The sequence below is a fragment of the Struthio camelus genome, chromosome 10, assembly GCF_040807025.1.
Source record: "Struthio camelus isolate bStrCam1 chromosome 10, bStrCam1.hap1, whole genome shotgun sequence".
Classification (NCBI taxonomy): Eukaryota; Metazoa; Chordata; class Aves; order Struthioniformes; family Struthionidae; genus Struthio; species Struthio camelus.
Genome location: NC_090951.1, coordinates 25,138,066 through 25,155,303, shown reverse-complemented (window position 1 = coordinate 25,155,303; position 17,238 = coordinate 25,138,066). Strand labels below are relative to the sequence as shown.

The 17,238-nt window shown below is 59.4% G+C and overlaps 2 non-coding genes across 2 annotated transcripts; both read left to right on the top strand.

Moving 5' to 3' along the window:
- The first annotated feature begins 311 nt into the window (after window positions 1-311).
- On the top strand, window positions 312-385 carry TRNAN-GUU (transfer RNA asparagine (anticodon GUU)). Its single transcript has one exon. It is a non-coding gene; the product is annotated as a tRNA-Asn (tRNA).
- Window positions 386-1,636: 1,251 nt separating this feature from the next.
- TRNAH-GUG (transfer RNA histidin (anticodon GUG)) lies at window positions 1,637-1,708 on the top strand. The gene has a single exon. It is a non-coding gene; the product is annotated as a tRNA-His (tRNA).
- Window positions 1,709-17,238: the final 15,530 nt, after the last annotated feature.

Sequence of the window (17,238 nt, the reverse complement as noted above, 5' to 3'; positions counted from 1 at the left end):
AGTCCACCTCAGCCAGGTCAGCAGTGCTGTGTGCGTGGCTACTGTCCTGCCTCCAGCACCAGGAGCAGAGCAGGCGGGCGGGCACGGGAGAGAGCTGCACCCACCAGCTCTCTCTTGACGCACAGCGTGTGGGAAAGCGATGCTGGAAGAGACTGAGAAAAGGCCTCTCCTCAAGCCGCCTCCACCGCGTGGTGCGTGCACGTGCCCTCCAAGGACATGGCCCAAGATCAGGGGCATTGCCAGTCCCTCAGCACCGAGGTGTGTCATGGCACAGACGGGCGCATCACTGAGACAGCCCTTGGTCGGGGGGGGTCTCTGTGGCGCAATGGGCGAGCGCGCTCGGCTGTTAACCGAGAGGCTGGTGGTTCGAGCCCACCCAGGGACGGCCTCCTTTTGGCGGCACACGTGGGCTTGCCGGCAGGGACCCGCTGCCGTGGAAAGTCCCTGAGCAGAAAATCACAGCTGGGCACAAATCACAGCAGCCTGAGACAACAAAGCCCGACAGCACGGGCTTCAAACCCATCTCTCCAAGAAACCGGAGCCAAAATCCAGCTCCTTGCACCACTCACCTATACCCACCAGACTGCAACACTCCTGTCCTGGTGCATGGGTTGGGCTGGGGGAAGTCTGGATTGCCTCTCGCCAGGGGACCGATGCCCCTTCCGGCTGTCCTTGCAGCACAGTGCGAAACGTGAGCACGCTCTTGCTGCAGGTGGCAGCCAGCAGTGGGAGCGGGCTGCTTTCCGAGGGCAGGCAAGCAGGCTGCGAGGGACATAGCAAGGCCAGTGAGGCAGGGACCTCCCTGGCAGGGCACAGGCCCTCAGCACCCGAGCAAGAAGGGAGAGCTGGTTGAGTGTCAGGAACGAGGGCCAGGCACAGAGCAGTGGTTGCCAGCCAAGTCCAAAGTGCTGAGACGGGTCTGAGGCCAAGCTCTGGAGCCCGGTCAGCCAGGGAAGGGCAGGGTCAGCGAGGTGCATGGCGGCCAGGGCCGGGCATGGCTGCAACGTAGCTCAGGCGAGGAGCAGCTCCCTTCTGCTGAGCCACCTCCGCCACCCAGCGCAGCACTCCTGCAGCTGCAACCTCTCGCCAGGACCTCTCCCAGCAGCAGGAGCAGAGCAAGTGGGGAAAGGACCGTCGCTCTTTGTGGAGGTGCGCCCACAGGCTCACACTGCACCCCAGGGTGCGTGGTGGAGGGGACACTTGAGCAGAAAGAGCCAGGGCTGGGCACGGAGCAGTTCGTATCCCCTGTGCTATGCACCTGCCTTCCCCCCTACACCACCCTCTGTCCAGCTGGCTACGCGGGGCCGCTCTTTGCAGAGTTGTCCTTTCCTCATCGCCAGCCCCTGGACATGCCCCGTAACTGCCTTCAGTCCAGTTCTTTGCCATCCCCAAGAACTGAGACTTCTGAAAAGGTGAATCTAGAGCGTGAGTTTGCCTCCCCTCTCCCAGGGAGGCACATGAGGGCTTGCGCTGTTCGGGTGCTGCTCTGCAAGGACACAGACTCGCATTTTCTGACTTCTCCCTGCTAGCCTGCCGTCACCTGACAGCTCTGGCTGCTCCGCAGGAGGGCAGAAGGCAGGAGGGCAGGAGGCAGGAGGGACAAATGGCCCGAGGAGGAAAGGCAATCACATGGGCAGCTGTGATCGTATAGTGGTTAGTACTCTGCGTTGTGGCCGCAGCAACCTCGGTTCGAATCCGAGTCACAGCAATGGTTTTGCAAAGCCCGCCGGGTGAAAAGGAGAGTTGGAAAAGACACGGGAGGCACCTGCAAGGGTGGGCCAAGGGGTTTGTTTCCAAAGATGCCATGGCCTAGGAAGCTCTTCTGTGCTCTCTGTTCCAAACATTCAGTGGGCTCGTGCCTAAAATGATTTCCTGGTTTCTAGTGATCGTGCAGTGTCTTCTGCTGGGGGGCTGCCGTGACAGCTACTCCTGCTTCTGGGAAAGCAGTCAAGCGTCTCCGTTCTCCAGGCCAAGCTTGAGAACTGAGAGACTCTGCCTGGAAAGTGCCCAGCTTTTCACCTTTCCTTTCCCTTGCCCTTGCTCTCCGTGTTGCAGTCAGGGCACTCTCAGCTCCACACACAAACTGCCCTGCAGCCCCAGCCCACCCGCAACTGCCATCCCACGCCATAGAGACCCCCAACACAAGTAGCTCTTCCCTGGGAGAAAGAAGTCGCTTTTTTTTTTTCTTCAGGGGGAGTGTGTGACTTTTCTGAGGTTATGCCACCTTGCTGGAAGTCTTAAGTCCTGTTCCGGCCAAGCTGTAAGCTGGCTGTGGGAAAGAAACCCTCCCTGGAAAGGCAGAGCTGCCTTTCTCCCTTGCCTGCTGCAGAGTGAGAGGCGCTGTGAGGCAGCAGCTTTTGCCTGCAGCTCCACCGCAGTGCTCGCGTGTAGAGAGCCAGGAGTGCTTCCTCCTGGCCTGGCTGCAGGGGGAAAGGCTGGCTAGGAAGGCTCTGCCACAGTGAGGCTGGGCAGCTGGTGCTGGGAGAGTGTCCGCCTGGAGGGCAAATGCTGAAGAGCAAAGGAAAATGTTAGCATCTGCGCCCTGAGTGGGGTCTGGATCCTCTGCGGAAGAGAAGGGAGGAGAGCCCAGCTCTGCCTCCGGGGCCCCAAACCGAGTGCTATGCGGGCAGAGCCCAGGTCAAGCCTGGAACGGCCCCGAGCGCTTCTGGTGTTCCAAGGTGTCTGTATTGGCAGGTCCCAGGATGTCTGGCTTGAGACAGATGTCACTGCTAGGAAGCTGCACCGCCCAAGGGAAGAGGAGGCACTGCATGATCAAAAGCCCATGCTCCAGGTGAGGCTTGAACGCACACCCTCAGCATCCCTCCGCTTAGCACTGCTGTATAAGTACTGCGCGCTGGCCCATTGCGCCACTGGAGCACGCTTGGAGAGGCGGACTGGAGCCCACGAGCAACCATTGTTGCCTGCGATCACCATGGCTCTTCAGCATTAACCGGGCACCTCAAGTGCTTTCCTCTTTGTCTCGTCCAGCAAGGAGCAGCCATTGCGTGCCAGGCTTGCAACATTCACCAGGGCACGGAGTGCCAGGGCAAAGTGCCCCTCGGCAGGGTTTAGCTGGCTAGAGGCAGGAAAAGGGAGGCCACAGGCGACCCAGGGCTGGGACAGTGCGGTCGCTGCTGTGGCAGCCCTGTGAGGCCATTGAGTGCATCAGAAAGCCCCTGTAGTGAAGGCAGCCGGGGGAGGGGGCGAGGGGAGGCAGAAGAAGGACACCCGACTGCCACAGGGACCGTGAGTAAGGGCAGACCCAGAGCAGCCAAAGCCATGCTGGGCCAATGGGAGTGGAGGCTGGAGAGGGGCTAAGGCAGCCAAGAAGGACACGGAGAGCAGCAGCAGGGAACACTGGTCCCAAACCACATCTCGTGGGGGAGCCAACGGGCTTCTGGCTTTGCGCTCTGCTCCCGAGGGCATCTGGGCTCTGGCCTAACCCCTGCCTGGCTGTCAGAGTCCAGTAGTCTCTGCAGCAGCATCTTGTAGCTATTCCACACAGGGAGGGTCAAGAGGGACCTCGCGGAGCTCTCAGAGCGAGACGAGACAGAAGGGTCACCGCACCAGAAAAGCCAGCGGGCAGTCCCCCAAAGCAGCAGAACGTCGCCCTTCCAACTCCCCACTGAAAACCAGTTCTTCTCTTTTAAACTGACAAGCACTTTTCTGGAAATCAGGGTCAGCACCACTTCATGAGTTGCATGGCCAGGGAAAGCTGCCAACTAAGCGCACAGGCAGGGCAAAACAGTACTGGCTGAGTACTCAGCTTCTGGACCTCCTTGGCAATTTGTTGGTCCCTGCAGCAGCAAGGCGGTCCAAAGCCTTTGCCTCTTTACTACGCCGAATGTCTGCCAGTGAAGCAGGTGCTTAGTAAGAGGCAGCACTTGCAGGGAGAGTGCAGTGTTTGGAGCATCAGGCGTTACTGGGACAAGGAAGACGACCGAAGAAGAGGCTTCTCCCAGCAACAGACCGAAAGGACACGGCCATCACCCGCTCCTCTGGGAGGATCCACAAAGCCCCTTCCTGTGTTTGATGAAGGGCAGGGAGATGCTGTGTTCCCGGGTCAGAGGAGGCGCATGGACAGGCTTCAAGGAGCCCAGGATTTGAAAAAGGCTGACAGGGCAGTCAAGCAGCTGTGAGCTGCCTGTAGTTTACAAGAAGCTACTAGGTGCTGCTTTGAAAACCTAATTCAAGAAAGCGCTAAAAAAACCAACCGCAGCCATGCGGCAAGAGAGGAGGAAGGTCTAAATGAGGCACGTCCACCTCCAGGCAGCAGGCAGGAGGTGGGTGGTGGGGACACCGTGCGCCCACCAGGACATGAGCACAGCCCTGGGGGGGCCGCCACAAGGAGCAGCCAAGGGCCGACGGAGGCCCAGGGACAAACATGGCCCATCCCAGGTTTGCCTGGCTGGAGAGCACTGCAGCTGCAGAGAAAAGCCAGGCATCTGCACTCCCAGGTTGCCGCACCGCTCTACCCCACAGCAGCTCCTCCTCTGCCCTTAGCCTTTCCCCATACAATCCGGAGAAGGGCTGCAGCTCCTATAGCACCCCTGGGGCTGTGGGCCCATCAGGTGTACGTGTGTCCTGGCCACCATGCTGTGTGAGGGGTGTGTCCGCTGTGCAGTGTCTCTGTGCGTGTGGAGAGCGTGAGCATGTGTGCGGATGCGTGTGCAGTGTCAGGGATGTGTTGGGCTGGTGCATGTGCACTCTGGCGGTGCAGTCCTGGCTGTGCGTGAGGGTCTTGGGGAGTGAGAGGTGTGAGCTCTGAGCGTGTCCTAGGGAGGGTAATGAAGGAAGAAAGGGGCGCGTGTGTGTGCGCGCGCGCTGTCCTTAGAATGAGTGAGGCAGTGGTTTGCTTGCACACCCGCTCTGTGGCACGCGTGTCTCTATGCTGCGGTCTGTGTACGGGCGTTATTCTGTTACGGCGCTACAAAAACTGTGGAGGAGCACATGGGGGGTTTAACAGCTCTTCTGTTCATCTGTCCTGCAGCACTGTCCTTTGTGAGGCACAGGCTGGTTACTCCAGCCGTGAACAAGTACACGCCACTTTTTTTTTCCTTTGGCCCTTGTAGGTGGATTTCAACATCCCCTTTGCTAAGAGCTCCATGGCCGCAATGGAGACAACGCTGACAGCAGCCGAGGGAGCTCCCACGCTGACAGGCCTCCACTTGGCCCTGGAGCTGCAGTGCCTTGGGACTGGTCGCTCTTCAGGCCCAGGCAGGCTTCCGCAGCTAGCAAGATGGCTCAGGACCACGCTTCCAGACTTTCCAGCAATGTTCACACGTCTTCTGCGCAGCCAGCAAGTCCTGGTATCTCTCCCTTTGATCCCGCAGAGCCATCTGCTGCCCAGTGCTAGGGCATTAAAAAGGAACCGTTTGGTTTTAGGCACAGGGAGAAGGGCACGGAAACGCTGCAGGCCTAGGGCAGGGCGGTTCTTCTGGGGTCTGCTTCTGCTGGCATCTCTATGCTTTCTGGAACGGGACAGGGGCCCTAGTGTCCAAGGCAAGGACATGACAAGGTGCCACGTGCCGGTAATCAGCCTGCGGAGGAGTCAGGCGGGGATGGGACTTTGCACCAAGCCGGCCTCGATCCCCACAGGGCAAGGTGTCCGGGTGTGGAGCCTTGGGGAGACAAGGATGGAGCGTGCGGTTTGAAAAGGGAGAGCCAAAACGCTGGAGGAATCCTTTCATCGTCGGCAGCCACAACTTTCTGGTCCCACAGGGAAAGCCCACCGCTGAGTGCCCAACCCCTGCCCCTGGGCTGGAAGGGTGCCTGCTCCCAGGCCACAGCCTGCAAAGCCTGTTGCTCTCCCACGAGGGGTGCCAGGGAAAGACCGGACCCCCTTCCCCTCCCCTCCCCTTGGGTGCTCCTGGGTGTGGAGGGAAGGCCAGTGCAGGGGAAGGGGAAACAGCACCCCCAGCTGGAGAAATTTACCAGAGGAAGTGCTTCTCTTGGGAATTCCGCTGCCGATTCAGCTCTACCCTCTGCTTCCACTCTTCCCGACGCGCTTGGTAAGTCTCCAAGAGTTGCAGGGTGTGGCTTGCTCGTACAGAAAGCTGCCTGCAAGAGCAGGGAAAGTTCCCTCTCCCCTTCTGGCTGAGGCCCTCCTGCCTCTCCCCTCGACCAGCCCCTGCACGCACGCTCCCGCTGGTGGTACCCACAGCCTTCAAGTGGCAATGCAGCTTGGGGCTGCCTGGCACCAGGGTCCAGCCCAGGTCATTGCCATGCCAGGAGAAATCAGGGGACGCCATACCCAGCCCCATGGCTCCCAAGATGGGCTTCCTCACACCTCGGACAGGTGCTGCCACTCCAGTTTTCCAGGCCGGGGCTGGGCCTGGCGCGCACTTACTCTTTGCGCAGCCGCGGCAGCCTCTCTGGCTTCCTCTTCTTCTCCTCAGCTCGGGGCAGGAAGGCAGCAGCGCTCTCCTCTTTCCCAAGCCACGGCACTGGTGAGTGTGGCTGAAGCTCGGGCAGCGTTTCCTGATGCCGCCAAGCCTGCATTGGGGCCAGAGGACAAATTTGAGGCTGCTTCTGACCTCCCTCAGGCGCTCTCACCTCTCAGCCCTGGAGAAGCCAGCAACTGCGGGGCCTGTGCGTCCTCCCGCACACTTGCTCTGCTCTGGCCTCAGAAACCCCCATGCCAAGCACTGCCGCAGGCAGGGACCCTGGCCGGGATTCACCACCGTTGCTTGCTGGCTCCATTCTCTCTTGCTGACATCGCTCGTGACAGGGTGAATGAGGGCAAGGAATGACCATTTTTCAGCGCTGCAACCGTGAAATCAAACGCTCCCGTGGGGTTCCACCAGTCAGACCCCAGCACGGAACCACTGAACGGGGTCGGTTGGAGGGGACCTCTGGAGAACTCTCGTCCAAGGCCCCGCTCCAAGCGGGGCCAGTTAGAGCAGGCTGCCCGGGCCGTGTCCACCTGAGGGTTGAATAACTCCAAGGGTAGAAGTCCCACAGCCTCTCTGGGCCCTGTTCCAAACTTTGACCACCCTCATGGTGGAAACGCGCCTCCCAACAGCTAGCCGGAATCTGCCTTTTTGCAACTCTACGTCTTGTGCCTCTCACCCTGTCACTGTGCGCCTCTGAGAAGAGCTGGCTAAGTTACCTCTAGCCTTTCCCCCGGGTAGCTGCAGACAGCAAGGCGATGGACCCTTGAGCCTTCTCTTCTATGGGCTGAACAAACACAGTCCTCTCCACCTCTCCCTTGGACACCAGGTTCTCCAGCCCGCTGGCCAGCTTGGGAGCCTCCGCTGGATTTGCTCCAGCATTCCAGAGCCTCTCTTGCATGGTCGAGCCCCACCCTGGACCTAGGGCTGGCTCCAGGTGAGGTCTCCCAAGGGCTGAAGAGAGAGGACTCGTGGCGTCCTTCACTCGGCTGGCTACACTCTTGCAAGCACAGCCCCGCCTGTGGTTGGCCTTCTTCCCTGCAAGTTCAAGGGAGGGGGCGACCCAGCCATGCCCCCACCACAGCACATTGCTGCTCCTCCCCTTTGGCTTTTTGCAGCAGCTTCTCCCTGCCAGGCATGGGCAGGCAAGCTTGAAAGACCATGGCCACCTGGCCTGCTCTTTGGGGGGCAGCAGTACCACTCGGACTTGGAGACCTCCACGGCTCCGCTCCTCGGCTTACCTGTTCTGCCCTGTTTGGCTGCCTGCAAACAGGAATTGCAGTCCGAGGTCTGGCTTGACGAGGTTCTTGCTGCTTGCTGTCCTCGTCCACCTGAGAGGAGCTCTCCCGAACTGTTTGCAGCAGGCTGAAAACACACAAGCCGGGTGAGGTTATCGGAGTCCCGGATGAGACCGTTCTCCATCTTGTGCTCACAAGCAGCGGCGTGCCAGCCTCTGCAGCACAAGACAGTGCTGCTGGAGCATTTGGTGTATTTGAGCCCTTGTGATCCCGTCAAGAGTGAGGGAAGAACGCCTCCAGCTGTAGCACTCACATGAGGCCCTACAGGCCCTAAGGAAAGCTCTGGATGCCCAGGTGTGGGCCCTCTCTGGATGGCACGAGGAGAAAACCAGTGCCATTTGCCACGCCCGGAGCCTGCAGAGCCCGCTAGCCGCCTCCTGCTAGGGGCACTAAAGGCCGTGAGGTGGTCAGAAAGACTCTGTTTTGGGGTGAAATGGGAAAAGGGGAGGCTTCTAGTGAATTGAATCCAACCTAAAAACCAGGGAAAACGGACACCGCTCTCTGTTGGTGGGGGAGGATGGTCTGACTTTCACGTTCCTCTGGGAAGTGCTCTCATCTACGCTGCAACCAAATGAGGTCCCTTGAAATGTCTAGCAAAGCAGAACAGCTTTGCTGCAACTTCTCAGCTGCTGCAACACCTCTTGCATCGACATCGGTCGTTGTGACACGAGTTGACAACCTTTCAGAGTTCATACCGACGGCGTGTGCGACGGAAACAACTCCTTCCCAGAATGCCAAAAGCACACGGTCACCGGCATGCTTTGCTCCAAGAGCCTCACCTGGCAGCTGGCTTGTTTGCCCGGGTTTTCCATTCTTTCCCTCCCTTTGAGCTGGCCCCAGATAGCGTGGGCGGAGAAAGCCTTTCTCGAGAAAGGAGGCGCTCAGCAGGAGGACTCCCTGGAAGTAGGAAGGGCGGAGACTCTTCAGCAAGCATCTCTGTGAGCGTTTGAACAAGAAGGACAGGCAGCTGTGCTCCAGCTTTGGATCAAAGAGCCCGATTGCCTTGGAGCTCTGCTCCCGAGCAGGTCTTAGGCCCTTGCTGACACAGAATCCTGTCCAGCTCTTCACTTCTGCAGGGCACCCTTCTGCCCTGGAGTACTGTGGCTGTTCTCCTGCTTTCTCTAGCCCATAGGCTTAAAAAGCGGGGCTTGGCTGGGAGGTGCTGGTGACCTCATGGTACCCTCTCCTTTGGGGCGGCTGCGGGCTGGAGGGCATAGTTCCACACGAGAAGGGGAACAGATTCCTGCACATCTATAAGGCGCTCACATGCACAGACTTGCTCTTCTGGCGCATCCAGCCCAAAGACATGCTTAGGGAGATGCACAGCACAAGGCCTGCAATTACCAGCCTCCACAAGGAAGCCACGTTTTGGCACAGCTTCGCAGCCTGTCGCCACTCATCTCCACGTGGTCTTCCTCCCCACTTTCCAGCGCGCTGCTTCCCTGGGAAAGCTAGACCCCCTCCGCCACTGGCAGCTCAAGGCAGGATTTTGATCCCGCGCAGAGCGCGGAGGGATCTTCCTAAATTCCTAAATGCCGCTGCACAGACAGACTCCTGCAACTAAGGAGCAGCTTGCAAGACACACCAGGGCATGGAGTCCCAGGGCCAAGTGCCCCTCAGCAGTGGCAGCTGCTGCAGTTGGTGCTGCAGGACTGCCCGGAGAGCCCCTTCCAGGAGGAGTCCCCTGAGATCTGCCGTGATGAGTAAACAGAGGCACAAGAGAAGCAGCCTACTCCGCCAGGCATCGCCTTTTCAGCTTGGCTCCAGCCCCGTGCTGCGGAGGCCAAAAGGAAAACAAACACACCTCTCTCACCAGTCAGCTGTGACATTACCTTTTCCCTCAGTCTGCTTGTTACGCGCTCTGTCCTTTGCCTCCCGGCCTTTGGCGGCCTTCCGAGACCCTCTGGGGGAAGAGGCTGGTCTCACAGGCGACTTCTCAGTCTCCGTCCTGGAAACAAGAAAGGCACCAGAGAGAAGCTTGACACCAGAGGCTCGCAGAAACCTGCGACAGGCTTGCCGTCAATCTAGGAAGACCAAGTCATGCAAAGACTTGTTGGCCGCCCTTCAGATGTCACACTGACAGAGTGTACGGAAGAAGCAACCCCTTCGAAGAACTCCAAGAGCACAAGGGCACCCTCAGCCCTTTTCTCCAAGAGCCTCACCTGGCCGACGACTTGCTTCCTTTGCTCTTCCGCCCCTTCTGCTTTTTACGGCCGGCGCCAGATAACGCGGGTGGCACAGGCCTTTCTTGAGAGAGGAGGCACGCAACGGGAGCACTCCCTGGAAGTAGGAAAGGAGAAGGCTCTTCAGCAAGCGTCTTTGTGAGCACTTGGGACAGGCAGATGTGCTCCAGCATCGGATCAAACAGGCTGATCCCCTTGGAGCCACGCTCTCCAAGAGGTCTTGCTCCCTAGGACGTCCTTGGCACACGCTAGCAGCCTGTTGACAGTCATCTCCAGGCAATCTTTCTCCCCACATTCACGTGCCCGGGATCCGTCAGAGAGGTAGACCCCCCCTCCCCTCCCCTCCAGCATAGACACCTCGCCGCCAAACGTCCTAAAGTGCTAAAGTGAAAGAGGAGCTTGCGCTATCCACCAGGGCGCAGCGCCCCGGGGCAAAACTGCCCTTCAGCGGCACCAGCTGCATTTGTTGCTGTTGGGCCACCCTGAGACCTCCTGCCATCCAGAGTCACTTGAGATTTGCTGCGAGGGGTAAATAGAGGCACAAAGAGGCAGTCTACTCTCCCAGGCACCGCATCTTGACCAGGGCTCCAACCACCTACTGCTGAGGACAAAGGGAACACACGCATGAACACACGCACGCATGCACACTCCCTTCTCTCTCACAAGTCAGCTGTGACATGACCTGTTCTGTCCATCTGCCCTTCTTCTTCAGTGCACTTCAGGGATCCCTGGGAGGGAGATTCCGCCTCTTGTTTTTCAGCCGGAAGCGTCAAATCAAATCTGGAAAGGAGAAGACGCCAGGCTGCAGAAAAGGCACCACGCTCCCTTTGCCGCTCGCATTCACAGTCCGTTGCCAGAGAGCTTTGAGAAGGCCTGCCAAGGCCATAGCTTTCCAAAGCAGAGTACGCAACATCCTTGAGAACTCTCATTCTGAGGAACCGGAGAGGCACAGGCCAGACCTCCGCGGCGTGTGCGCACACGAGAGGCCCCACCAGTCTGGGCCAGGGCTTCCCTATCCTAACGCGGAGAAAGTGTACTCCAGGCCTCCTTGCTGCCCCTGGAGACCATCTCGCCTCCCCTCCTCCTATTCACCAAGCAGGAGCTGAGACCTACTCCACAAACGTACTGTGGCAACACGAAGACACTGCCGGGACCCATGCGAAAAGCCACACTTCCTCTTCCTGAAACCACCAGGGGTCTCGTCCCTGGGGCCTGAAACAGAGACAGAGGTACGTGAGAGCGTTCCGGCGACATGACTGCCTCGCTCCTAAAGGCAGCAAATCTTTCTTGTGCTCAGGGCAGATGCTGCCACCGGGACACCCTGAAACAAAGTTTCCTCTCCAAATGCTAGCCCTCAACTAGGAAAGCAGAAGATGCACAGCTCAGAGCTGAGAATGAGGGACCTCACTGCCGGGTGTTTCGCAAGGGCAAGAGTCAAGACAGTCAACGAGGACGCTCCTTCTCTGTTAGTGGAGAAGTCAGGCACAGGAGAAGGCATTCGATTAGCCAGGGTCTCTGCGGGCCGGGTTTTGCCGGTTGGCTTGCTATGAGCCCTCCTGGAAAGAGAACACCTGGCTCGGACCTGGTGTTAGCCTCACAGGCTCTCCAAGGATTTGGGTGGTTGCATCCATAGCATGGAAGAGGAGCGAGAGAGACCCAGCCCTTGCTTTGCCTTTGCCCAGTGGGTAAGAACCGGGAGCGCCACACGAGAGAGCTGGGGAAGGGCATTGGGCTGGGATGAGGAGACAGGCTGGGACAGGGTGACCATCCCAAGCAGAGCGTGAATGCAGGCCTGGGGCAGAAAAGAGCCGTTCATGGCAGTGGGACGCCAGGGACACTGGGAAGGGCTGGTCAGTGCAGATGGCCCAGCACTCAACCATGGCTTTCTGCGAGGGGAAGCGCCACAGATACCTGCCTGCGTCGTAGACTCTTTCCCCAGAAACTGCCTACTTTTGAGCCCGTAAAAGCCTCGCCATTATCATTTCTAGCACAGAGAGTGGGATGCTGGGCCAGCCAGAGCCTTGGCCTAACGCGGGGCAGCTCGTCCTACGTTCGCCTCTGTCGCCCAGACCACTGCGTACGAGAGACGGACGCTAGAGAGAGTTGGCGTGGCTGGAGACCGTGGCTGCCTCGCTGGCCGGGAAGGTCCTGGCAGGCCAACAGAGATCAGTTCAGTCGTCCTTTGACAGGTGTCCAGAAGAAGTAGGCGTAGCACGGGGAAGCGCTCGACTTACCCCGAGCAGAGCTGCTAGCAGCTTTCCAGTGCCATCCACGGTGAGGAGGAAGTCATCGTAAAATCTCATGGTCACTTCCTGGTCTCGTACGGAGAGAATGCCAATGGCCTTGAAGACAAAGTCCACGGCCTGTCTTTTTGAGATGGCCCGAAAGAACGCCATCACGGTCTCCTGTATGCAGCACTGCACCGTTGTAAAAGGCATGTGGGCACACACGGGTAGATCCTCGTACCTCAGAGGGACGATTCTTACGTCACCTAGACAGCAGCAAAGGAGGAACAAAGGCACCTCTGCAGCAGGGCAGCGGGCTCCAATCACAAGGCGACAACACTTTCTGGCAAGACAGCGCTGCCTCAGAGCAGGCTCTTGAATCCTCTGCTACAGCACCTAGGAGCGGTTTATGGAGTCCCTTCCGGGAAGAGTCAGAGCAGCCTGCAAACTGAGGTGCTCAGGGGGCAGCAGTGATTTTGCCAGTGCAGGAATAAAAAAGGGAAACTAACCATTTGGTAGGACCACGTTACCGGAGGGCAGGACAAGTAGGGCAGACGGGTGCAGGTCCCATGAGAAAGTGCGTGGTGCCAGGCCATTGTGACTGTGCCCGCAGCCAGTGCCCTCTGGCTAAGCCTATGCCATGTCAGTAGACGCAAGGAAGAAGCAAAGTGCAAGGACGGCACAGCAGCCCACAGGGTTCTTCTACCCCCGACCCCGACCCCCACCCCCACCGCCTCGTAGTCAGCAAATGTCTCCGCTTTTGGGGCCAGCGTCCTATCCCTCCCACGCACCCGGCTGAAGGCATATTACCAGGAAAGGACACCCAGGGAGCCTTTCTGAGCAGTTGCTCCTGGCTGGCCTCTGCAGCTTGAACAAGCTGAAGTTGTTCTCAGGCCAGCCGGAGGCATTCAGTCATGTCTTCAGAGCAGTTTGCATGCGCCTCAAGCTCGGCGCAAGGGCAGGCAAAGGTTTTAACGTGTCTTCTTACCAGGAACATCTTCTTGAGCGCACCTGGCCTGGTATTCCTTGGCAACAACCTCCGATATACGGAACATGGGTCTCCGAACAATCGAAAGCTCACCGTTCACGGAGCACTCGTAGTGTTTAAGGACATAGAATATCCCCACTCCTAATACCTTGACACCCTGAGAGCAGCAGCGGGAGAGAAGGAACAAGCATAAGCAGCCTGGAGACGAAAAACGGACCGAGGGCTTGCCCGAGCGTGGGGATGCTGCCCTGGGCCCTGCCCACCCCTAGCATGCAAAGGGCAAGATGGGGCACTAGGGAAAGCACACACTCCAGACCTTTCTTTCCTCTTGCTCCTCGGCTCGCCCCCCAAATCTCTTTGGGAAAGCAACAGCAGAGCCAACATTCCTCCCCTACCTACAGTCGGAGGGGTTTCCAACGGCAGGGACCAACCCTGGAACAGGGGCCAGGCTTTGGTTTTTCCATGCTGGCACTGGAGAAGGGAGAAGGCCCAGAAAGTGCCCAGCACTCTCTTCTGCTTTATCGGGACTTCCGTTGTTACCGCCGGTGCCAGAGAAGCTGCTCTGTGGCACATTTGTCCAGGACAGTGTCCTGCGGGGGTGCTCTTTCTCTTTTCAGGGGAGGGAAGCAACGGCACGCCGTGGCACAGGGGTGTCAGGACAAGGCAAACCGTCAGCGTTTCAGGAGGGGAGGACCGAGCCACAAGACCCACCTTGTTCTCTGCCAAGTGCTCTAGAATGTATTCAGAGACGCTGTCCCAAATGGTAACAATCTCTGGAAAGCAAGGGAAAAATCCAAGTCAGCAAGCGCACAACCATTCAGCACCCTGCTCACCAAGGAGGTGACCGGTGCAGGTGAGACGAAACATACCGCCACCCCAATTCCGAACACGCAAGGCGCTCCACGTGGCGGGAGCTGCAGAGCTGAGCTGCGAGGACACCTCTGCCCACTTCTAAGCGAGGCTCCTGTCCTTTCAGGTGGGCATGCCTGAAAGGCATACCCGCCCGCTAGGGAAACGGGGACTAGCTTTCCACGCCAGTGAGAGGACGGTGCCGTGCCCACAGGAGTCGCCCAGGCTCAGGGCAGCCCCAGGTGTCTCCCCTGCAGGAGTCCCGGCTGCCAAACTCACCGCTGGGCCACCAAGGGACGTGCAGACTGGTCTCTCGTGGCACCCACTAGCCCTGTCCAGCCCTGCCCCACAGAGCCCAGCCTTTCCATAGCTCTTCTCCTAGCTGATATGCTCTACAGCAGTCAGGAAATACCTCCTGCAAGCCTTACCGTAGCGGCTGAGATTCCTGAGCGTTGGGAACACGTCTGGCCACAGGTTCTCCATCTTTGCGCCCCCTCACGCTCAATGAGGCCCTGTAGCAGGAGGGTGAGGAGGAAACTTCTCCTCCTCCTCCTTTGCACTTCCCCAGGCAGGCTCCAGCAGTGTTGCGTGGCCTGCCTTCGCCCTCTCGTTGCGCTGCAAAGCAGCTCCTCCAGAGAAGAGCGGTGGCGAGAGCAGCACCCGAAAGCTGGGCTTGCCCAGGCCTCGCAGGGAAGTGCAGGGAGGGGCCCCGTGGCGGGAGGGGAGCTGTGGCTGTGATGCGGCATGTCCCACTGTGACCCCAGCCCGCGTCACCAAGAGGCTGCCAGGCCTCCCGCGACACCCTCCCCCAGACCCTGCCAGGCTTTGCCCACCTCAGCCAAGGGCAGCTGCGCTGGCTGTTTTGGGGTGCTGCCCCCACCCCACGCCGTGGCGCAGCGAGAGCCATGGCGGGGGCGGGGAGGGGGAGCTCACCAGTGTGGTGGCCCCAGATGGGGACGCTGCGCTGCCATTGCTGGCCGCAGGGGCTGTGCTGAGCTCTGCCCTGAAGGAAGGAAGGAAGGGATAAAGGAAGGAAGGAATAAAGAGGAGCCTCGGCAAAGCAAGGGCTGGTGCTGGCTAGGTATACCACAGCCTCTCTGGGTTCTGGAGTCTGGAGTCTGCCTGGGCTCTGGAGTCTGGCTCCGTCTTCTTTACTCCCCCCATCGCGTATTTAGACACACCGACAAGAGCCCCTCTGGGCCTTTGCGTCTCCCGCCTAAACAATCCCAGCTCTCTCAGCCTCTGCTCGTGTGACGGATGCTTCAATCCCTCAAGCCTCTCGGAGGCCTTTTGCTGGACTCGCTCCGGCATGGCCATGTCTTTCTTGTACTGGGCCCAGCGCTTGTGGTACAGGTCTCTCGCTGGCACCTGCTGGACGGCTGCTTGACCTTCCCTCATCACGACTCTAGGTGGAACTAGAGCTCCAAGCGCCCTGTGCTCAGGAATGGCTGACAGAGCTCGCTGGAGCCTGTTAGAGCTTGCGAGAGGTCACAGCCTCCTTTGGCTCAAACTGCTGCACCTGTGTGCTGCCTCGGTGAGCTGTGCTCTCAGCAACGGCTACTTCCTTTCCCCCCGGGCACTGTCCAAGAGTCCGCCAGGACCGTCTCCAAACCGTGCCAAAGGCCGTGCGAATGCAAAATCGGGTCTGGGAGCGTTAAGCGCCACCCCTTGTGCACCAACATCTCGCTGCACTGAGGAACACCTGTGCCATGGCTGAGTGTGGGGGGCAGGTGGGCTTGTTTCCAGGGCTTCTTTCAAAGTGACCGGAGTTGTCCAGGACGTAACAGAACCAAGGGCTGGCTCAGGCTGTGACTATCAGCAGGGCCTAAGCACTGGTTGTTATTGCGAGTCCCCTGTGGCGTAGCAGCAGGACGCGACACCTGGGTGCTGTCAGGGCCCTGAGGGCCTCAGTGGCCCTGACCAGCAATGCTCCACACACCCTGCCCATGGGCCCAGGAGCCCATTTCAGCTCCTCCCTGGGCCTTCTGGCCCCGTCTGCACCAGGAAGCATGGGAAGGGTCTCTCATTGGCATGTGCAGAGCAAAGCTTCACTGCAGAGTCGCCTGCTCCTGCCTCTGTGGGACTGGGTAGTGCAGGGATCTTAGGACTGAAAGACAAGGCAGCTCCTGCGGCAGGTGAGTCACGTCCCGCAGACCCAGAGACCTTTTCTCTGTCACCCAGCGCCTCCCAGGAGCCCTAAGGAAAGGGTATTCTGCAAGGGGATTTGGCAGAAGACAGGGCTGCCCTGGAGCTGGCTGCACAGGCAAGCCCAGGATGGCTGTTGTTGCAACAGAGGAAACGCCCTGTTCCTCGTGCCTGCTCAGAGCTCCTGTGCGTCTGATAGGGTCCCCTTCCTTCCACGCTGCCCCCCAGGTGAAAGGCCTCACTTGCTGTGGCAATAGGGTTAGCCCTAACCCTAAGCCTTTCCCTGGCTGGGAATCGAACCCAGGCCGCGGCAGTGAGAATGCCAAATCCTGACCACTAGACCACCAGGGAGGAGAGGCCCAGCCTGCCTGTGCACCCACCGGTGGGCACCAGCCCTGCCCTGCAGGGGACCAACCCCTCCAACCACAGCCCCCCACAGCCGGTCAGGAAGACAAATTGCCGTGGCAGCCCGAGCCTTCCCAGGCAACTCTGCAGGCATTCCTCCTTCTTTCTGAGAACGAGGCCCTCAACCAGAGCCTCTGGGCAGCAGGCACCCTGCAGCGGGAAGGCCCAGGGAGTGCAAGGTGGCGGTCGGCGGGGAGGCTGGTCACTGCTGGACACAGGTTTGCACCTGGAAAGTCCCTGAGCAGAAAATCACAGCTGGGCACAAATCACAGCAGCCTGAGACAACAAAGCCCGACAGCACGGGCTTCAAACCCACCTCTCCAAGAAACCGGAGCCAAAATCCAGCTCCTTGCACCGCTCACCTATACCCACCAGACTGCAACACTCCTGTCCTGGTGCATGGGTTGGGCTGGGGGAAGTCTGGATTGCCTCTCGCCAGGGGACCGATGCCCCTTCCGGCTGTCCTTGCAGCACAGTGCGAAGCGTGAGCACGCTCTTGCTGCAGGTGGCAGCCAGCAGTGGGAGCGGGCTGCTTTCCGAGGGCAGGCAAGCAGGCTGCGAGGGACATAGCAAGGCCAGTGAGGCAGGGACCTCCCTGGCAGGGCACAGGCCCTCAGCACCCGAGCAAGAAGGGAGAGCTGGTTGAGTGTCAGGAACGAGGGCCAGGCACAGAGCAGTGGTTGCCAGCCAAGTCCAAAGTGCTGAGACGGGTCTGAGGCCAAGCTCTGGAGCTCGGTCAGCCAGGGAAGGGCA